Source organism: Aedes albopictus, chromosome 2, assembly GCF_035046485.1.
Source record: "Aedes albopictus strain Foshan chromosome 2, AalbF5, whole genome shotgun sequence".
Classification (NCBI taxonomy): domain Eukaryota; kingdom Metazoa; phylum Arthropoda; class Insecta; order Diptera; family Culicidae; genus Aedes; species Aedes albopictus.
Genome location: NC_085137.1, coordinates 137,906,927 through 137,923,929, shown reverse-complemented (window position 1 = coordinate 137,923,929; position 17,003 = coordinate 137,906,927). Strand labels below are relative to the sequence as shown.

Below are 17,003 nucleotides of genomic sequence, written 5' to 3'. Positions count from 1 at the left end.
CTAAAAATTTCAAAGTTCCGACAGACGTTTGTATCGTTGTAGGATTTTTAGCAGAACTTTAGCCAGGATTAATCATGCACAACTAATCACCGAAATCTCAGCACCTTTTTAAACTTCAGCCGAGATTCGCACAACTAAGCGAAAATGACTTCATTGAGATCTTAGCATTTTTGACAGTTTTTGCTAAGAAACAGTGAACAAACGCTTAATGAGTCGTAGATTTGCAAAGCAGATGACTGTGCGGAAAAAACGAGTACACAAATGTGATTATAATGTCGAGTCGCAGATGAAATTTTGCATAGGAAATTGAATATTGTCATGACAACATTTTTCTCCATGAAGTTCCGAGGCATTTTCCAGCCCTGCTCTGGAGACCTGCAGGAGGACAGTCAAAACCCAGTTGGAACGATAAGGAGGAAGAAAAGAAAAAGAAGAAAAAGATGCATGTACTTATGCTTAGTATCATGTCAGGTAGATGCTCTAGGATAGGTCAGTGCTAGTATCATGTTGTGAATCATTGATATCCTTCAGAAATCGGAAACAAAAGCATTGAGTTGACTTTTGTTTCAAACTTCGCATTGGCCAACTTTTTCGTTCTTCGTGTAAACCCAATTGATTGAAAACTTAATAAGCATTGTTAACTCAAACAAACCAATTTGTTGGAATTCAAATTTTTCCATGTACGTACATGGACTGCAAACATACACGTGCAGAGCATCTCCACTTCGGCATTGTTGTATCATCTTCGTCATATTGTGAGGCAACGAGGAGATTTTCCAACTTTTGAACAACAGTGCTCCGAGGCTCTGTTTGGAGAAAAATCTAGTGAAAATAACTTTTTACTCAGAGCTTGTTGCTGTTGACGGAAGGTACCACTTTCCGAGAGGGATGTAAAAGTTTGTTCAATTGTACATTGTGTTGTAGTTGATAGGTACTCGAGCGGAGATTTAATGGATTTTCTTCTTTTCGTGATAGACAGAAGTTTTCGTTCAGTTATGTTTCCATTTTTACGTAGATTTGTGTAATAATCCTTTGACATGGATCAGAACAATAGCGAACAGTAAACTCCACCGCCGGAATAAATTTTAATGACTTTACTGGAAAAGAAAACGCATTTTCCTCTGTTCGTCAAAGCAGAACCTTCATTAACACCTCGTAATAAGGGGACCTTCATTAGAGGCACGGAAAGTTATTCCCTCTGCCTTGAAGTATTTCCCCTCGGTGGTAGTGGTGGTGCTGGTGGGGGGAACTCAACTGAATTTACATCATCTCACACTACTGGCGTGGTCCAGCGATAAGAGTTTTAATGATGGCTTTCAAGTTGAAACTACACTTCGTAGGAACACTTTGTCCGGGTACATAGTTGGTAATGGTTCAGTAAGTGGGTGTCGAAATGCTTCTGCTGAAAAGAGTTAGTCGAGCTGTTCCTAGTTTGTCGAGTGTTCTTTGGCTTTCGTGTGAAGCTGGTTTATGCGTTTTTTTTCTAATGGCAGAAATGGCAAAGGAACTTACCGTTCGGACAGCTTCCGTTATTATGATTCTCAAGGTAGTTGTGCTGAAACGATACAAAGAATAATGATTCCGTTAAACTGGTGCAAGCTATTTACAGTAAACTATACTGTAATTTTATGCAAATAAGTTCAAAATGTATAAAATAATTTGAAATATGGAATGGACTTTGCATCTTACAAACAGGAAAAAGTACCGAACTCAATCAACATTATATAGAATAACGACGAACAGTGTCTTTGATGGTGATACCTTCGAGCGAAGGCGAGTCATCTGTGCTTGATATAATATCCTACAACAGGTAAGAGTAGAGTGTATGATAGTGCCATTCCCCCACGGGGAAAAGCTCTTCCCTGATGTCACAGATATAATCAGTCAGTGGCTTATGCAGAAAAGTTGAACTACGTTTATCTTGCTGCCGCTTTCATCGGTTGCCTTTCGTTGGAAAGAAATTGAATATGACAGATTTAATTGAAACTAATGACAGCCGAGGGGCAGGAAGGAGTGCGCCGTCGATGTCGTTGTCGTCGTCCCCGAAGGCGCATTTCGGATTCCCTTAGCTGATGACGATTCAGTGGTAGGTATTGGAGATAGGACGGGCGAACGGAAATTAGTTGGAAATGAATGCTTTCCTTTGATCTTTTATCTAAAGCCATGTGTATAATGTAAAAAATATCATATCTTTAGAAGCCTGGTTTCAGCCATATATGTACTTTACTTTTTATTTCATGGGCTAGATCACTTAAGGCTATCATGGAGTGAATTATCTAAAAATCATGCAAATCTCGAAGGATTTTGGGAGAATCCCTCCCGGGATTCTGGGAGAATCCCTCCCGGGATTCTGGGAGAATCCCTCCCGGGATTCTGGGAGAATCCCTCCCAGGATCCAGGGAGAATCCCTCTCCCAGGATCCTGGGAGAATCCCTCCCAGGATTCTGGGAGAATCCCTCCCAGGATTCTGGGAGAATCCCTCCCAGGATCCTGGAAGAATCCCTCCCAGGATCCTGGGAGAATCCCTCCCAGGATCCTGGGAGAATCCCTCCCAGGATTCTGGGAGAATCCCTCCCAGGATTCTGGGAGAATCCCTCCCAGGATTCTGGGAGAATCCCTCCCAGGATTCTGGGAGAATCCCTCCCAGGATTCTGGGAGAATCCCTCCCAGGATTCTGGGAGAATCCCTCCCAGGATTCTGGGAGAATCCCTCCCAGGATTCTGGACGAATCCCTCCCAGGATTCTGGGAGAATCCCTCCCAGGATTCTGGGAGAATCCCTCCCAGGATTCTGGGAGAATCCCTCCCAGGATTCTGGGAGAATCCCTCCCAGGATTCTGGGAGAATCCCTCCCAGGATTCTGGGAGAATCCCTCCCAGGATTCTGGGAGAATCCCTCCCAGGATTCTGGGAGAATCCCTCCCAGGATTCTGGGAGAATCCCTCCCAGGATTCAGGGAGAATCCCTCCCAGGATTCTGGGAGAATCCCTCCCAGGATTCAGGGAGAATCCCTCCCAGGATTCTGGGAGAATCCCTCCCAGGATTCTGGGAGAATCCCTCCCAGGATTGTGGGAGAATCCCTCCCAGCTCCCAGGATTCTGGGAGAATCCCTCCCAGGATTCTGGGAGAATCCCTCCCAGGATTCTGGGAGAACCTCTTCCAGGAATCTGGGAGAACCCCTCCCAGGATTCTGGGAGAATCCCTCCCAGGATTCTGGGAGAATCCCTCCCAGGATTCTGGGAGAATCCCTCCCAGGATTCTGGGAGAATCCCTCCCAGGATTCTGGGAGAATCCCTCCCAGGATTCTGGGAGAATCCCTCCCAGGATTCTGGGAGAATCCCTCCCAGGATTCTGGGAGAATCCCTCCCAGGATTCTGGGAGAATCCCTCCCAGGATTCTGGGAGAATCCCTCCCAGGACTCTGGGAGAATCCCTCCCAGGAATCTGGGAGAATCCCTCCCAGGAATCTGGGAGAATCCCTCCCAGGATTCTGGGAGAATCCCGCCCAGGGTTCTGGGAGAATACCTCCCAGGGTTCTGGGAGAATACCTCCCAGGGTTCTGGGAGAATACCTCCCAGGGTTCTGGGAGAATCCCTCCCAAGGTTCTGGGAGAATCCCTCCCAGGATTCTGGGAGAATCCTTCCCAGGATTCTGGGAGAATCCTTCCCAGGATTCTGGGAGAATCCTTCCCAGGATTCTGGAAGAATCCCTTCCAGGATTCTGGAAGAATCCCTTCCAGGATTCTGGAAGAATCCCTTCCAGGATTCTGGAAGAATCCCTTCCAGGATTCTGGAAGAATCCCTTCCAGGATTCTGGAAGAATCCCTTCCAGGATTCTGGAAGAATCCCTTCCAGGATTCTGGAAGAATCCCTTCCAGGATTCTGGAAGAATCCCTTCCAGGATTCTGGAAGAATCCCTTCCAGGATTCTGGAAGAATCCCTTTCAGGATTCTGGAAGAATCCCTTCCAGGATTCTGGAAGAATCCCTCCCCGGATTCTGGAAGAATCCCTCCCCGTATTCTGACGGAATCCCTTCCCGGATTCTGGAAGAATCCCTCCCCGGATTCTGGAAGAATCCCTCCCCGGATTCTGGAAGAATCCCCCTCCGGATTCTGGAAGAAACCCTCTCCGGATTCTGGAAGAATCCCTTCCAGGATTCTGGACGAATCCCTTGCAGGATTCTGGACGAATCCCTTGCAGGATTCTGGACGAATCCCTTCCAGGATTCTGGACGAATCCCTTCCAGGATTCTGGACGAATCCCTTCCAGGATTCTGGACGAATCCCTTCCAGGATTCTGGACGAATCCCTTCCAGGATTCTGGACGAATCCCTTCCAGGATTCTGGACGAATCCCTTCCAGGATTCTGGACGAATCCCTTCCAGGATTCTGGACGAATCCCTTCCAGGATTCTGGACGAATCCCTTCCAGGATTCTGGACGAATCCCTTCCAGGATTCTGGACGAATCCCTTCCAGGATTCTGGACGAATCCCTTCCAGGATTCTGGACGAATCCCTTCCAGGATTCTGGACGAATCCCTTCCAGGATTCTGGACGAATCCCTTCCAGGATTCTGGACGAATCCCTTCCAGGATTCTGGACGAATCCCTTCCAGGATTCTGGACGAATCCCTTCCAGGATTCTGGACGAATCCCTTCCAGGATTCTGGACGAATCCCTTCCAGGATTCTGGACGAATCCCTTCCAGGATTCTGGACGAATCCCTTCCAGGATTCTGGACGAATCCCTTCCAGGATTCTGGACGAATCCCTTCCAGGATTCTGGACGAATCCCTTCCAGGATTCTGGACGAATCCCTTCCAGGATTCTGGACGAATCCCTTCCAGGATTCTGGACGAATCCCTTCCAGGATTCTGGACGAATCCCTTCCAGGATTCTGGACGAATCCCTTCCAGGATTCTGGACGAATCCCTTCCAGGATTCTGGACGAATCCCTTCCAGGATTCTGGACGAATCCCTTCCAGGATTCTGGACGAATCCCTTCCAGGATTCTGGACGAATCCCTTCCAGGATTCTGGACGAATCCCTTCCAGGATTCTGGACGAATCCCTTCCAGGATTCTGGACGAATCCCTTCCAGGATTCTGGACGAATCCCTTCCAGGATTCTAGATGAATCTCTTCCAGGATTCTGGACGAATCTCTTCCAGGATTCTGGACGAATCTCTTCCAGGATTCTGGACGAATCTCTTCCAGGATTCTGGACGAATCTCTTCCAGGATTCTGGACGAATCCCTTCCAGGATTCTGGACGAATCCCTTCCAGGATTCTGGACGAATCCCTTCCAGGATTCTGGACGAATCCCTTCCAGGATTCTGGACGAATCCCTTCCAGGATTCTGGACGAATCCCTTCCAGGATTCTGGACGAATCCCTTCCAGGATTCTGGACGAATCCCTTCCAGGATTCTGGACGAATCCCTTCCAGGATTCTGGACGAATCCCTTCCAGGATTCTGGACGAATCCCTTCCAGGATTCTGGACGAATCCCTTCCAGGATTCTGGACGAATCCCTTCCAGGATTCTGGACGAATCCCTTCCAGGATTCTGGACGAATCCCTTCCAGGATTCTGGACGAATCCCTTCCAGGATTCTGGACGAATTCCTTCCAGGATTCTGGACGAATTCCTTCCAGGATTCTGGACGAATTCCTTCCAGGATTCTGGACGAATTCCTTCCAGGATTCTGGACGAATCCCTTCCAGGATTCTGGACGAATCCCTTCCAGGATTCTGGACGAATTCCTTCCAGGATTCTGGACGAATCCCTTCCAGGATTCTGGACGAATCCCTTCCAGGATTCTGGACGAATCCCTTCCAGGATTCTGGACGAATCCCTTCCAGGATTCTGGACGAATCCCTTCCAGGATTCTGGACGAATCCCTTCCAGGATTCTGGACGAATCCCTTCCAGGATTCTGGACGAACCCCTTCCAGGATTCTGGACGAACCCCTTCCAGGATTCTGGACGAATCCCTTCCAGGATTCTGGACGAATCCCTTCCAGGATTCTGGACGAATCCCTTCCAGGATTCTGGACGAATCCCTTCCAGGATTCTGGACGAATCCCTTCCAGGATTCTGGACGAATCCCTTCCAGGATTCTGGACGAATCCCTTCCAGGATTCTGGACGAATCCCTTCCAGGATTCTGGACGAATCCCTTCCAGGATTCTGGACGAATCCCTTCCAGGATTCTGGACGAATCCCTTCCAGGATTCTGGACGAATCCCTTCCAGGATTCTTCCTGGATTCCGACTCAGACAACCACTAATCGTATAAGATGTTGCATAAGATGATAAAGTGGAGGCCATATACGTGCATGCCTCCATTTAGGTGCGTGTAAAATGTTCGCATATCGCCTCCACTTTAGCATCTTATTCAACATCTTATACGATCACTGGTTGACTGGGGATTCAGTTGCAAAAGAAACCCAATATTAGTTTTATCAGAAATAGCAGTTCCCAAGGACGTTATCGCTGATGCTGAACCTTTACGATAGGCCCAATTTCCAACTCCACACATTAGTAAATTTATTCAAATAAAACATCCATTTTTTTTTCTCACAATCATACCAAAGAAAATTCGCCTTCTGCCAAATTGCCTCCGAAAGGGATTTTCTGATGATGATGGTGATGATGGCGACGACAGTGGCACAAGATTCACGAGAAAAAATCTGCACACTCATGTATCTCATTTCGGGTGGCGTCGTCGTCGTCGTCGCCGGCTCCATCATCATCTTCATCGTTTTCCCCGAAAAAAAAAAAATAAGCTAGAGAAATACGGGTGTGTCACCACACCTCATCGCATCGCCACCTCAGTCCCATCAGAAAGTCAAGGAGGAACCCGAAATTAGATTATTTGTTGACTGTCATGAATTTGTGATAAATTACGAAAATTTAGCAATTCAAAGCAAAGCAAAATCGTGATTTCTATTTGTATGTCTGTGTGTTTGTGTGTGTGTGCGCGTCTGTGTGGTTTGGGGCAAATCAAGATGTTACGTACATTTATGGTTCCCATCTTGCGCACCATTCATCATCATGGCGCGCGGTGTGATTCATATTGTTTGCGAACCCACCAAGATTGGATGATTGAAATCTCTCGTGTGCCTCACAAAACCCATAGTAGGACCTATGGTTGGTAGCCAGAGTGAAACGGCGTAGGAGGTGAGAAATAGTGTGAATTCGACTCACGTTGTGGGCAGCTATTTAACACTCCATGAAACGGTTTGATCCTGGAGTAGGAAAACTGCAGACCGGTATGGGAATAGTCGTCGGGGAAAGTTGGTTCTATGGTTTGGCGGTGGAGGTAACATGATAGGATCTCTCTTCGAACCTCTGTTCTCTGGTGGTCTGTCTAGCTTTGCAGTCTAGCAACATTACCAACAACAGTAGTGGGTTTTGGTGAAAATAATGATGCTGCTGGCATTAGTATTATCGGGATGCTGCGGGATGGGTTGCAATTGGGCTATAAATAAATCCTCACGTTGTCGATGGCGGATCGGCCATGGGTGAATTCATTCCAAAATTTAGGGTTCTATAAGTTTCGTTATAAATATATTTTCTCTTTCCTCAAGTGCGAAAGAGCCTGTTCCTTAGCTCGGTGTTCTATGAGCATTTCACAGTTATTAACTTATGTATAGCTATTTTTCAAATTAAAAATTGTGTGAGAGATGCAGATATTTTATGTCCAGGGAAGTTAAAGAAATGTCTGTTACGAAAAAAAAAATAATAATCCTGGACCGACCAGAATTCAGAACAAGAAGCGCTCAGCTATGGATGTTGACCAGAATGACAGGAGGTTCCATTTGCATGAGATGTGGTAATTTTATTCAGTTGAAATGTTTTTTTTTCGTTAATCTAATGAATTGCCTTTTGTATTTCATGTCATAGCATAAGGGAACGTCCATAAATTACGTCACGCTTTGAGGGGGGAGGGGGGGTTTAGCAAAGTGTGACGACTCATACAAAAATTTTAGAGGTCCCATACAGAAAGTATGACATAAGGGGGGAGGGGGGGGGGGGGTTGAAAATGGTCAATTTTTGCGTGACGTAATTTATGGACGTTCCCTAATTCGCCAATCGTTGAATTTTTTGTTTTCTTTGTTTTTCTCCGTGTATAATTCAACGGTAGTGTAAGCGTTCCAATTATGGCTATAGTACCAATTATTCGCCATAGTCAATTTTCACCCTTTAACGACGTTAATCAACAAGAAAAATTTTGTGAACAACAGATCACGTTCACAAAAGATGGTTGCACTCAGTGCTGAAAAATTCATTTCGTCATATCTAAATTCAATCACCTATAGCTCATTTTAGAAGCTGAACCTGAGAATATGGTATATGAAAAACTTGTGCCGGCTAGACCAGTTCTGCAAGAAAGTCACGGAAAAAACGCTATTTTTGGAATATTTAAGGAAAAATGCTAAATGATGTTCACCGTGAAATCATTGGTAGTCCGTGACATTTACCTTAAATATTCGAAAAATAACGTTTTTTCTGTAACTTTCTTGCAGAACTGGTATAGCCGCACAAGTTATTCATATACCATATTGTCAGGCTCAGCTTCTAAAATGAGCTATTGGTGATTGAATTTAGATATGACGAAATGAATTTTTCAGCACTGGTTGCACTCATTTAAACTCCACATTTTGCTCAATTTGTAGTAGAAATAAATCATTTTCCTTAACATTTCGGCATCATTGCACCCTTTTTCGCCATAGTGTACCAGTTATGGCTAATCCCATAAGGAATGCTTGCAAATAGTGCGAAAAGGAACCGAATGATAAATAATAAGAATAATAAATGCAGCCATAACCGGTGCAGGGTTCCTATCATTGGCACACGCTGAATAAATACTAAAAGTAGTTTTGGCTCCGTTTCTATATTTTTCCTGTAAAGTATGGAAAGTAAGCTATCTTTTAACATATTGATGACATTCGTTGGTCTTCTCGATATTTTTGTATAAATCAGGCCAAACATGTCTAAAGGTCCTATCTGCTGGTTTCCCTCTCTTTCGTTAGTATCTCAGCTGTTTATTTGTATTATGATTGACTCCTTGCATTGAACGATGGTCAAAACAATCGTCTTTTTGATTTGTACTGCAAAAATAGTTGAAAAGTGTACAATTACATTGCAATAATTGAAAGAGAAAGAGAACAAAGAGAGCCTCTCAATTGCAGATAGGACCTATTGAAATGTTTGGCCTGAAATACAGACACCCTAGTAGAAAAATACCCAATGAACGTCTACATCCACTTTTACTCCCCATTGAATTTACTTTCCAGAAGAAGTAGACAAAACAGAACATTTGTATTGGATGTCTGGAACCCACATGTTGAACGCATCCTTGAGCTGGCTCTTTATAATATTGGCCGGATCTCGCTAATTGATAAACAGATCATTCCGACAATCGAGATTCTGAATTCAGGCGTTTGATTTGAATAGGTCCTAAGTTTGCTGTGATTCCTATGTAGATTCGACCTACTCAAATGAACGCCAGAATTGTCTGTTTAAAATTTATCTGTTTCCCATTTTCAAATTTCAATGAAGTTTCCGAAAGGTTTTCAGAGGGGTTCTGGGGGATGGCAGGGAATTCAGAAATGTTGCAGAGGTGTTTCAAGATTTTTCAGCGGGTTGCAGGAGTGCTCCGGAGGGGTTTCCAGGGGATTCAAGGGGAATAAGGAGTGCTTTCAAAGAAGTTTCACAGCGTTTTCTGAGGGGGTTTCAAGGCTGATCAGGGTTTCAGGTGATATCAGGAGGTGATTTGTCCCCTGGAACCCCAAAGAAAATCTTTCGATCGGTCCTGGAACTATTGAAACCCGCTGAAACGTCTCTGAAACCTCGTGGAATGCCTCTGAAAACCTCTGAAACCCACTAGATCCCCCTGAAGCACTAGAACCTCCAAACCTAGAAAGGACATGCAAATACTTTCTAATTTCACAATTTTCTTATCTGTCATTTCTCCTTTTTCCATTTTAATAGGTTCCAAGCTTTCAAAACAATTTCGTCTGTCACTTACAGACTTCTTCAGTGCTGTGAAGCTTCTTGGAACCTAGCTTGGAACGCTCTTGAAATCCCTTAAACATGATTGGAACGCTCCTGGAAACCGGTGGAACATCCTGGACGGTCCCTAAAACCCTCTGGAACACCTTGGAACGCCGCTGTGAACTTCTTAAATTCTGTGGAATGCCCCTGAAATCCCTTGGAACCCCCTTTAACGCTTCTGACATCACGTGAAATCCGCTGGAATGGCCGTATTTATGATTAATCGAAGCCCACCCTCGGCGATTCCAAGCAACGTTACACCTGCTGAACTACGGTATGGAAAACTGTTCGGTTACGCGCCTAATGACTACTCGTTGTGGAAACAGGGCGAAAGGAGAATCGTGACGTCCAGCTCAAAGATAACTCAACTCATGATGTCTCCGTAGAAGGAAAAGTAGCGGAATAGCGATCCCTTCGCCATCTGATCTAAACTTATTTTTCGGCCGTTAAGGTGAGGACATGACGAAACCACATCTCAAATTTTCAAGAACACAAATCTGAAGAACCGAATGTCGATTTGCGCTGGAATGTCGATAGATTGGTCACCACCAGCGAGTAGCCAATCGAACAACTTTTCAGCGAAAACCGACATTCGGTTCCTAAGATTTGTGCTCTTGAAAATTTGAGGTGTGGCTTCGTCATATCTTCACCGTACAGAGGCGAATGAACCTAGGTTTAAAACCTCTATAATAAAAAAAATATCTTCACGTTAAAGCAAGCATGACCGTGACCTATGGAACCAGGTGGTACAGGATGAGCTCCATTCCATGCAGACCAATGTAGGGTATATGTATCATTCCTTGGCCTAATTTGTAAGCCGCCTTGACAATTTTGACCAAAACTCATGAATTAATAGCACAAGAAATAATATGTTGACCATATTGCACACTCTAGGGAATGCTTGTTTCACCAATTGGAAATAAACTAACGTAAATATTCAAGCGTGCCCGTTTAGCTGCCGGCTTAGAATAGCACTACGGACCACCTGTTCCGGGGGTAAAAGTCCACCAAACAGGTAACCCCAATCCAAGTTGGTCTATGGTACAAAACTTGGCTTATTAGTGGATACAACGTTGGCCTATTGCTTTCCATGCACTAGAACCACTTATTATCTCATTTTTTCAATATTTCTGCTGAAGTATTATGTCTGTTTGTTCACCAATCTTACTTTTAATTTTCATTTTCGGAGCCAAATTTTCAAAAAACTATAAATATATTACTTAAACTAAAGTTTTTTCTTAATTTAGTAAGGAAAACAACGCAACCCTATTATTGTGTTATATTTTTACAGTCACCGCACACAAAATCTTTCTTCCTTTTCGATCTTTCTGGTTCTTACGCAAGCAATGTTGTTGACTTTATCACTTTATCGGTGTTGTTGACGTCACTTTACTGATGGGCCAAGATTTGGGTACATAGTGAAAAAATGTCCTCAATATTCGGCCCACATTCAATTTGTAAAATAGTTACTATTCGTTGAAAACAAATATACAAGCTTTACTATTACTTTAGAGCTTTTAGTAGAACTTGTTACTTCAGACTCTAGTTTAATTTAAAAACACTTCACTAATACTTTACTTTTGCAAAAGAAAATAAAAAATGAATAACTCTTTTAAAGAAAAACTAGAAAGGACGAGCAAATTCCTTTTAATTCTACTACTGTGCTTATCTTCGGACAGATAGGCCTATTTCGTCTGTGACTTACAGACTTCTTCAGTGTCAAGTGCTCGACTGAAGAAAACCTCGCATTCGTTGTGGTATTTATACTAGGAGTGTATGTGTAGGTACGTGTGTGGGTAAAAGTGTAGGTATAAAAATGTAGGTACAAAAATTGTAGGTACATATTTGTAAAAAAGGGGGTGTATCTGCCTGTTAGAAAACAGGGTGTCAATAAGATACCTAAAGCTAGGAAAATTCCTACCGATTTGGTAGGTAGTCAATTGGTGTTTGTTGTGTTATTTTTTCCTGCCGATTTGGTAGGTAGTCAATTTGTGTTTTGTGTATTGTGTAATGTTTTGTGTGTGTTAGGTAAAAATTTAAACAGCCACGTGTACCCATTGCCCTGATCCTTGTTAAGTAGTTTTTTATTGTTTTGTTTGTAAATTTCTAAACTTTCTGCAACATCAAGTTTCCATGGGTTTGTAATGTGTCGTAAGAGTTTAATATTTGAAGTATTCATAAAATGTCCTTCATTGAAAATATGTTCAGCAACTTTAGATTTAAAATGATGAATGAGTCCCTTGTCTGTGTCTTTGTGTGCTTTTGATACTTCCGTTATGTGTTCTTTGAATCGTGTGTTGAGTGTGCGTTTTGTTTGTCCTATGTATATTTTGTCACAGTGATTACATGTTACTTTGTAAACACCAGATTTTGTTAAGTTGTCCAACGGGTCTTTCGTAGATCCTAAGAGAGTTTGAAGTTGGTTAGTTTTGCTTGTGAAAACTAATTCAAAACCAAACTTTCTGAGAATTGGTCGGAGTTTTTTGGTGTCATTGTTATAGTTCACAGTTATCCGTTTAAGTGTAGGTTCTGTCCGTGTCAGTGTAGTCAAAGAACGTCTGTATTGTTGTTGTGTCTTTTTGTTGATGATCTGTTGTATTGTTTGTTTTGTGTAACCGTTCAACTGTGCTGTTTCGAAAATGTAATTAAGTTCTTTCGTTTTTCCTGTTTCACTAAGTGGAAGTGTCTGCATTCGGTGTATCATGTGATTGAAGGATGCAATTTTGTGTTGATGTGAGTGATTTGATGAATTTGGAATAGTGCGTTGAGTGTGTGTCGGTTTTCTGTAAATTTCGAAGGAAAGTGTTGATTCTTGTTTTACGATGAGTATGTCCAAAAATGGTAGTTGGTTGTTCTGTTCAATTTCACAAGTGAATTCGATGTTTTTGTGTGCATTATTGATATTGTTCAAGATTTCAGGTAAAAGATGTTTCTTAACAATGCTAAACACGTCGTCAACGTATCTCCACCAGACTTCAGGAAGCTGTTTGTTGTTTTCTAAGCGTTTTTCCAAATTTGCCATAAAAATTTCACTTAAAAATGGAGAAAGTGGATTGCCCATGGGGGCACCATTAAGTTGTTTGTAGGTTTCATTTCTGAACGAAAAATAATTTTCTTCCATACAAAGTTTGGTTAATTTGATGTATGTACGAACTTTCTTAATCCAATCTGAATTTGAATCTTCATATTGGTTCAGAAGCCAATCTTCTAGTAGGTTAATGGCCTCTTTAACTGGAATGCTTGGAAATAGTGATTTAACGTCGAATGAAACTAAAATTTCATCGTCGTTAACGGATAAATTCTGTACTAGTTCTGTGAATTGTTCGGAATTCTTGACAGATCTACTGTGAAATTTTTTAGGCATGTTTTGGAATTCTTGTACTAAATATTTGGCAATTTTGTGTGTAGGTGAACCAATGGCTGAAACAATCTCACGCATTTCATTTCCAGGTTTATGAACTTTGGGAAGTCCTTTTATTCTTGGCAATGAAGGGTTAGATTCTTTCAGGCTTTTAATGACGCTTCCTAAAACTGGTGTAGACTCTTTGAGAGTTTTGTCAACACGTCTTACTAATCCTGGAAGAGGATCAGTCGTTGTTTTATTTTAAAAAAAAAAAAAATCTTATTCCAAAGTTGCGCAAACTTTTCCACCGTAACTTTCTAGAATAGACCCATATTATGCTTTAAAACTGCTGGGATATGCGCAATTCAGCGCAAAAAAGTTGCTGATCAAAATATTTTATATATGCGATATTGCAATATTTCAACGCCTTTCAGTGATTTTTTATAATTTAGTAGAAACCTTGTGTTTTATTTTTTTCTTACAGCATTTTTAGTAACCTTTTCAATGATGTATTGTAAACTAAGGGGTTTCTCATGAAAAAATGGTCTAAAATTGATTCAAGATAAACCGAGCTTATCCGGCAAAGGCTTCTATTTTTCGTAAATTTCCAACTTTGACATTTTATATCTCAGAAACGCAAAGTGCTAGAGATTTGAAGCTTTGGTCTTTTCTTTATTGGAATGTTTACTTTCGACAAAAAATATAACAAAAAGATTTGCTCTCATAGTTTTAAAGTGGGATAATATGTGTAATTATCGACTTCTTATCGAGTGATACCTTCGTTACCTTCGGAATTAGGCGCAGAGAAAAAAAAGGTGCAGGGGTTTGGAAAGAAATTAGTGAGTCGCTGATGTTATTATATCCCTTCCCACTCTCGTAACACACCAACAATGATCTACTTAATGACACTTACACAATATGAATCTTATCCCCTCACTCGCTTATAGTGAATCCCCAATCATCCCATTCCAAATATCCAACACCTTGACCCCCATGAGGGTATTGGAATTATTTACTCCGTTACCACGCAACGCAAGAAGGAAGAGACCGGTCGATCGGTTCGGTATATGGCACGACTGGTGGTTAAAGGTTGCTTGCAACGTCATGGAATCGAGTTCGAGGATACTTTCACAACAGTAGACAAGCTATTTACCACGCGCGTCGTGCTGGCTGTTACGGTTTCGAGTACATCATATGGACGTAAAGACGGTATTCCTCCACGGTGTGCTGAACGAAGATTTGTACAAGAAATACCGAAAGGCGTAAAGACAGCGTGTGTAAACTACATATATCTCTATACGGGCTAAAACCGTTGCTGGAACGAGAAGTTTAACGCAACTCTACTGAACCCGAGCAGGAGAAAATAGATGTAGAATACCAAGCTCAGGTATGGAAACCCGAATACCTACAACCTGAATGAGGTATTAAGGAGCCCTGCATAAGAGGTAAAATACCTAAAATAATAACTGGGGTGTATTCTGTGCATAACGCGTGAATAATGACATCTGGTATGGCAATACCTAAATAATAATCGGCGATATTTCCATACAAATAGCGATTTTTCCATAATTGAATAATACTTCAAGCAGTCCTCAACACCAAACCAATAACTCGTTGAGGTATTTCATCAATACCTACATAATACCAAAATAAGTTATTTTCAATACCTGGATAACCGACCAATACCTTGTCTTGGTATGATACCTGACTTTGGTATGCTGCAGTTATGTGTCAGTTATTCATTCCTGCTCGGGAAGCTGGGATACCGTAGGTACAATCGCGACAACTGTCTCTACGTGTGTAACGCTAAAGGCGATGAAGTGTAACTGGTGCTCTACATGGACAACCTCTTGATAGCCGAACGGAACATTCGAACAATTGAGAAGCTAAAACGCCGCCGTCTTTCTGATGAGTTCAAGATGACTGATTTCGGCGAAGCGACACTTTTCCTGGGGATGCGACTCGCCTACAATCTGGAGTGTGGAGATCTGAATCTGAAATTATTTCCAGAAACCGCTGTTACTAAAACCCTGGAGAAGTTTGGCATGACCGAGTGTAATTCAACCAAGAATTCTGTATCGAGAGTTGCTGGGCAGCCCAAATGTATCAAATGCTCTACGTTCGCTCGGATTTGTGCTACCCGGTCAGCTACCTGGGAAGAATCCAGCAATTCCCGACGGAAAATCATTGGCAGGCATTAAAACTGGTTGTTGGGACTACAGTTCAAGCGAAATGCAAGAGCAGATCACTCGTTGTATTCGTAGACGCTACCCGACACGTTCACGGCTTAACAGTGTTATGGGAAAGTCGGAAGCAACCAAATGTCTACATGGCTTCAAGCGAGGCCAAATATATTGCACTAGGTGCAGCCGTATCCAAAACCATCTGTTTGGGCAGAATTTTGGAACACATCAACTGCAAGAAGCTGATGGAAGCTGTGCCAATCTACGAGAATGACCGAAGCTGCATTGAGCTTCTCTCTTTACTCTGAATATACAACCCATATAAAATATTAACACACAATCTATCACCTTAACTCTGGCATTCACACGTCGACAATAAGCTGTATCTTGGTTATAAATCGATTGCGGATTAAAACCGTTTATAACACGAATTGATGTTTTGTATTGGCTCCACCTCTTGCGCTTTTTTCGTTGCAATTGAGTCGTTAATAGGGTAGGACGGGGCAAGATGGCCACCCGGGGCAAGATGAGCACCCCTCTGTTTTACTACTTTTATGGTGATTTTTGTCCAAACAACTTCATAATCCATTAGAATAAAGTTCATCCTGTTTGTAAACCTGATATAAGGTAAGGTACCCCGGGGCAAGTGAGAATCGGGGGCAAGTGAGACCTATAGCTAGTATTTTTATTATTATTTATTTTTAAGACTAACATTCTTCATGGAAAACATAGGTATCACACCTACGGATACTTTGTATACAAAAAATGTTATTGTTTCAACCATAAAAAGCCATATACGTTATTGTTGTTCATATGTAATTTTCAATTCACTAGGTGAGATCGACGTGCTCTACTACATTCGTCGTTTGAAAATAGATTTGTCATTATACAAATACTTTTTCGGTTTCAGGATAGTATTTGGAGTTCTTGCAAATGATTTCAAGCGAAAAAGCTGCATTTTATTTTTATTTATTAGCTTAAGTTTTCTGCTCTCACTTGCCCCAGTGCATTTCGCTATCAGGGGTAAGTGGGACCTAGAGAATAAACAAACACAATTTTATGGGTTCATCTCGCCTTGTCCAGCCTAAGATGAAATTAGCACGAAAGTCAATAAAAATTGACGCGTTAAGTAATCTACTGTTGAATTATACTTTATTACCTCCATTTAGATGATGAAATTCTTGTTAAAAATGGTAAAACCTTGGGTAAAACAACAAAAAAGTCAAAAGCATGTATTTTTTATGTTTTTCTCTAAATATCTTCCATTATTTTTTCGCTTAACGATGCACAACCAATTCTTTTGAGCATTCAGGAACCGTCCATAAAAAAATAAAATAGGGAAATGACCTTTTCAAAATTCATGATTTAAAAAAAACATTATGTAATGATCGTAAGATTATGTAAGGGAGAAGATATTACTGAAAATCT

At 42.0% G+C, this 17,003-nt stretch overlaps 1 protein-coding gene across 2 annotated transcripts in view; it reads right to left on the bottom strand.

Annotated features, from left to right (window-relative positions):
* LOC115256185 (ubiquitin-conjugating enzyme E2Q-like protein 1) overlaps window positions 1-17,003 on the bottom strand; it is a 345,390-nt gene that overhangs the window by 133,989 nt on the left and 194,398 nt on the right. For both annotated transcript variants that reach the window (XM_062850507.1, XM_062850508.1), the window contains exon 2: window positions 1,513-1,555. The gene's annotated coding sequence lies outside the window, so the exon portion shown is untranslated. The remainder of the gene's footprint in view (window positions 1-1,512; window positions 1,556-17,003) is intronic.